The sequence below is a fragment of the Ochlerotatus camptorhynchus genome, unplaced genomic scaffold (genome assembly GCF_037179485.1).
Source record: "Ochlerotatus camptorhynchus isolate MF236.1 unplaced genomic scaffold, CSIRO-AGI_Acam_v1.1 ptg000055l, whole genome shotgun sequence".
Classification (NCBI taxonomy): domain Eukaryota; kingdom Metazoa; phylum Arthropoda; class Insecta; order Diptera; family Culicidae; genus Ochlerotatus; species Ochlerotatus camptorhynchus.
Genome location: NW_027040545.1, coordinates 3639660 through 3646234, shown reverse-complemented (window position 1 = coordinate 3646234; position 6575 = coordinate 3639660).

The following is a 6575-nucleotide window of genomic DNA, read 5'->3' as shown; positions in this document are numbered from 1 at the left end:
TATTTATGGAGATTCCCGGTATTTGGAAAATTACACCTGTCAATTCTTCGTAATGTAAACTTTACAATGGTGGTCAATATTTCGTTGATTGCGACTCGTTCTGAGAAATTATACAAACTCCGGAGCAACCGCATTGAATTTTTCATGTTTCGTTGATCAGAATTAACTTCAAGTTAGCAATACATAGTAAATGAATTCCGTATTTATCGTTATTAAGCCTATGACTAGACTAGAAGAAGTTTGCAAGTAGTAAATGAAATACGTATCTGTTACAGTTTTTTAGGTGATAGTGAAAGTGAAAATGATACAATAGTAGTAGAATTAAAAGGAAAATCATCCCCGTAACGTGGGTAGATCTACCACCGATTCCTAACCTTGAGTACTTCAAACTAGAGGAACAGGATTTTTCAGTAATCAAAGGAACACATCTTAGTCCTTGTTACTTTTTATGCCTTGTTGATAGTGATAAGTCCTCGGGTTGCCTGGACCGAGGATGATCTTGAAACAAGAAAAAAGTTGGAAGGGTTGTATACTAGATACGACCGCAGGGTTGGCGTTGGATAACGTCTGTTATGTGTTGTACTTAATTGTGTATATTATATTTTAGGAATATTCCTTAATAACTCTTTTGCGAAAGTTTGGTGGCCCTGAAAAGGGCCGTTTTGTTGGGCTGATGTTGTTGGGTTTGCTCTACTCTGTCGCCCTGGAGGAGCTTTGGAATGATGTTGGTAGTTCGAAGACAGACAGCATCTCCCCTTCCAGCGTTCCCACACCCCAGTATAGTCCCCAAATTTAAGTGTAACTGTGATATTCTGGAAAGAAATTGTCTTCAAAACTAACTCTTTGTCGAATTATTGGTGTCCCTGAAAAGGGCCGTTTTGGTTGTGGTTTTGGAATGATGGTTATACCGAGCATGGGTACCGGATGGCGATGGCGATTTTGATGAGCGGTTTGCTTCAACCACGAGTGCGATGAACTCCGGGTAAATATTATTACCAATCAGTAGAACAGCGCTAGGAGGTATGATGAACCGGGAAATCCACTCGAGATGTCGAGAGGGTAGATGGTTGTTTTGGAGGTTGTGATGAGGACGATTTTGGAACGGAACGGGTTGTGCTCGATGATGCATCGTTCTTCTTCACACAGTCTGTGAAGACGAGTTCGATTCTGAAATAAGTTTTGTAGAAATGCAATAAAAATGGAATCTATGGCTCTGCGAAGATTCAACTTTCGATGTTCAAGTGTCGGAAAGGCATTAGAAAATTAATCGTTAAACTCTTTCTTGATAATGTTGTGGCCCTGAAAAGGGCCATTTCTCCAACGCGCTCGGCGTAGTTGCCCTTGCGGAGCAGACGGTGAATACGACCGACTGAGAACTGCAGCAGCTGGGCATTCCATGACGGCGGCCCAGTATACCAGAGCACTGGCACCAACGCACTCGGTGTAGTTGCCCTTTCGCCCCCAGGCTCTGCTGCCGCTGCTCTGCTGCCGCTGCTCTGCTGCCGCTGCTCTGCTGCCGCTGCTCTGCTGCCGCTGCTCTGCTGCCGTTGCTCTGCTTCCGCTGCTCTGCTTCCGCTGCTCTGGTGCTGGGTCGACGATCGGATAGACTATGATGGAACGGGCGACCTTGTTGGACGCTTATATAGTAGAACAGAAAATATCAGAGGTGTCAGATACTCGCATCTGATGTCTCGGTTGGAGAAATTATAAGAATATAAAAAAAATCAATCGATTTTCACCATCTTTAGACAATGGTTTACTTTTAACCGTTTTTCAATAGTTTACACAATTAAATCAATAGTTTTGAAACATTCAGCAAATTGCTAGAAATATTTCCAATCGATTGATGCCATTATCTCGTAAATCTATCGAGACGGTTGAGTTATTATCGTTCAAAATCTTTTAATCTTACGTAACGCATCCAAAATGACTGTTTTCAATTTTGTACCCCCGTATGTTGCCGAAAGACGTTATCCAACGTCAAAAATGAGTTAGTTAGTCTTCACCTATGCGATTCCTAATCTTCTATTCGTTGTTCCCTAGTTTGAAGTGGTTAAGACTAGGGTTCTGATGCATGGTCATAACCGGTGTCATAGCTTATTTTTGTTGCTAAGGAATCCAATTTTGACTGACAAAGGGGTGTGGCTTTGGAGGGTGTTCCAACACTCCGAAGGGTATAAATAGCGGGACCTTTCAATTAGAATCGATTCCTTGCGATGAAGGCAAGAATGACAACTGTATCAAAACCGAATACTTCATCATTTCTCAATAGTGATGGAGTAATACGACATGCACTAAACTAAGGACTCGGGATATACTACAATAGATCAAATTACTGGTCGCCATGGTGTTATGTCCCGAACAGAGGGAAAAAAAGGAAAATCAACATAATACGGTAAATAATTATTCTCTAAAGCGGTCATCAATCAATTTAGGTTATCTTCAAGATTTTTTTTTTCGAATCAATTGAATTTTTGATCGCGCACGCAGTGTTCGAAGTTTCTTCACCAAAAGTTAGTTTGGGTGCTTACATTTCTAAATCCGTTGCTTTTAAAATATTCTATCGGGTTTCATTTTTTAATGCATGGGAAGGTTTTGGCTCTCAAAGCTGTCTCCTAAAATGAGTACTGGCATTCCGCCTCCCGAACGAAAGGTGCTTGTCGAATGTTGTCGTCGTCGTGTTTGTGCGTTGATGTTGTGTTTCAGAAATGCAATCGAAGTGTGCCGTGGTTGCTATTAGATGCGTTTGTTTTCGGTCGCTGGAGTTCTGATTTCGGCGTTGGTCGCGAGTTGTTTTGGCCGTTGAAGGACTGGTGCTGCGTATTCCAGAGTGTACTGGTGAACTGAAGCCGTTGTGTCGCGAGTGATTGGTGATGGAAGTGGTCGTTGTCCTTTTTTCTCTGTTGATATTCCTCTAGTCGGACCAGCTAGAGTGTGTTCCCCTTGCTGTGTGATGAAGGAACGGTGAGAGTGCTGTTTTTAACACCGGTTGAAGAAGTAGCGGCAGCATATCTATGGGAGATCTTCGAAATCATCGTGATGTCATGAATTCCTTTGAACATCCTCCTGTTTTTTCACCGGTTGTATGATCCTGTTGTTGGAAGAAGATTCTCATTTATCTCATGGACGCACGTGGGCGATGTTGCCCACGGATTCACCGACCCGTTTTTGGCCCTTCATACAATGGCAAGTTGAGTACAATGAGAGGTTATTAAACTAGATCAAGTCGAACAGCGAGGATAGTCCACAGTCTTCCGACAGTTGTCTTGCTACAGTGAGTGGTAGTTCCATATCACCATGTAATCATCAGAGCTGTCTCCTAAAATGTGTATGGAAAATCATAATAAAATTTAATAATTCAAATTCCCGCCGACTGAATATGACAAGTTAATATGCTGTGTCTAATTTAACTTTCAAGTATATTTACAGGTAGCTAGATAGACCAAATCAATCCCAGCTTTAATCATAACTGTGATACTATTATTGGTTTAGAGATAAGTTTTATGTTTTAGTAGGTTTTTTTTGCCTTGTCGGATATGCTCATATTTGAGACCATTTTTCTGATCTATTGTGATATATTCCCCATTTTTTCCTTAGCCATATCAAGATGCCGTATCACTATTAATAGGAGTGATCGCCATTGTTTGACTTATAGCATTATCCCAGCACGGCATTACCCTTCGAATAAAGTTCACTGCTGTACTGGGAGTTGTTCTCCAAATATCCAAGAGTTCTATCAGCGAAATTGATCGTATATTATGTTTTCGTCGCGGTTTTCCAAATTTTATCTGAAGATGATTTGCCAGTTTTGAAAATCGATAAGTTTTTTTTGGAATAGTTTTTGATGATGATGATGATGGTCCCACCTCTTACCCCTACAAAGGTTTGAGCTGGACGATTTATCTTTAAGATAATTGAATATGACATTTTAACCAGGTTGGCAAACAAAATCGAACTGGTTTCAGTTACAGATATAGATTCCCTCTAAAGTTTACAGTTGCTTCACAGCGATATAAATGTGGAAAAGCTCAGGCGTCCACCTCTTAGTTCGCCTTTTTGTCCACCTAAAATATTCATAAGCATTACAAGCAATCAAGAGTTAATGAACAATCAACAAAGCATCCTATTACACTAGTAACCCCGCAATCTGATGCTATCATAATTTTCAGCAATGTCAGGAATGCTCACGAACCCCTAACATTTGCCAGAAAACTTACTACTAACTCAAGGTATCTTTCAAATAAGCTTCAAAATTGCATTTTTTTTTTATCAAATGTTAAATTCAGTCCTCTATATCCGTAATACGCGCGCGAGGCTCAAACCTTTGTAGACTACTTTTTTTTTAATTAATATACTATAAAATCAAATATTAAAAATCCATCATTACCCTCGTGGCGAACAGAAATAGTTTTTGCAGTGCTACAATAATTATTAAAAAGTCGTTATGACAGCTATCCATATAAAATAATCCGTTAGAGATAACTTCGTCAAGATACATAATTTGTCAATTCATAAAAAAATCACTGGATAACTGTTCAAAAGACAGTTTTAACATGTGAAATGCAGTGTCTTTTAAATTCTGTAAGTGTTGCTAAACGTTTGATATGGCTAGGCATCGAATTGAAAACATTTATTCCTTTATAATATAATGAATTTTGTGAAGCACAAGTCAAGAAATGTGGTGTTCTTATTTCAACCGCGTTTCTAGTATTATATCTATGAAAGTCACTTCCTCTTTCAATTCGATCACACAAATATCGAGGCAGCAAACCGTTAACTACTTTAAAAATGAACACCATAGTCAAATATACAATTCTTTGCTTCACCGACAACCATTGTAAGGCGTCTAACATCAAAGTTGAGGAAGTGAATCTATTACATCTCAAAATCAAACGCATTATTTTATTCTGCAAGCGCTGTAATCTCGATATTTGTGTTGCATTGGCCAGAAATAAAATGTAAGGGCAAAAGTCAAGATGAGATGATTGATTTGTATAGCTGTATTTTACTGGCAATAGTTAAATCGTTTTTCAGTCGACATAGAATTCCATACTTCTTGGCAATTTTCTTGATGACATTGTCAATGTGAGAGTTGAACTTAAGTGTGTCATCAATAATCACGCCAAGATATTTAATCTCCCGAACGCGATCAATAGTCTCATCATCAATTACAACAGAGACGTTCTCATTTACTCGATTCCGCGAAATTACCATAAATTTAGTTTTACTTGTATTCAATTTTAACTGCTTATACTTCAACCATCTACTTAGAGAACGCAAATCTTCATTCAAGTGTAAAACGGCATCATCTAAATCCTTAGCTGCAATGAATAACACAGTATCATCTGCAAAAAGATTAATGTCGCAAAATCGTAAAACACGTCGCAAGTCATTAATATACATAATAAATAACAGGGGCCCTAATACACTTCCCTGGGGCACTCCAAGGTTATTCCCCACGGGACTGGAAACATAATCATTAAAAACAGTCCGTTGAGTTCTGTCAGACAAATAGCTTTCAAACCATTTATATGCAGTACTCGTAATTCCAAAGCGCTTGATTGATCTTAACAATAAGGGCCTAGAAATTGTTTCAAAAGCGCGTTTAAGATCCAAAAAAACAGCAACAATCGTATCTTTACACTCCAAGTTATTTTTCCACTTCGCTAATACCAAATTCAACGCGGTTTCACAAGAATGACCTTCCCGATATCCCGATTGTTCTGGTATCAACAAACTATTACTATTTAAATACTCCAACAGCTGACCTTTAACAACAAGTTCTAAAATTTTCTCTAATGTGTGCAACATGTTGATGGGACGAAACTCTTCGGCTTTAATCGTTCCAGCAACTTTTTGAATAGGGACCACTAAGGATTCCTTCCAAATTTGTGGCACATGTCCAGTTTGTAATGATTCATTAATAAGGTCCAGCAAGATGTGGCCAATGACATGAAAGCAATCTTGAATAACTCTAGCATTAACATTATCTACTCCAGCCGATTTTCCTAATGAAAAACAAATAACTCTAAGTTCATCTAATGTGATTGGGTGAAAAACTTCTTTTTATGGCCGAAATTTTTTTTTCCAACTGCATTTATGGCCGGTATTCCGAATACAAGTAGAGTCAGATTCGAAAAACAAATTAGAATTCAATTTTGTGCAAGATTAGCTTGTGAGACCACCGCTTTATTCAATCAGTTTTACCACTATTTGATCCGGAAAACAACCAGCAAAATGGAGTGGCTGTTCGGTAAGAAAATGTCTCCGGACGAGATGATGCGCAAGAACCAGCGGGCTCTGAATAAAGCGATGCGGGATTTTGATCGGGAGAAGATGAAAATGGAACAGCAGGAAAATCGCCGACATCAAAAAGCTGGCACAAGAAAATCAGATGGATGTGGTCAAGATTATGGCTAAGGATCTGGTTCGGACGCGACGGACTAAACATAACCACGAGCAATGACGAGGAACTGCATCCCAAACCCCATGATAAACAAGGAGCGGATGCATCCAACGAAACTTTTAAGCGCAAAAGAATCATTACCAACATAGGAGAAAATTCGGTAAGATCC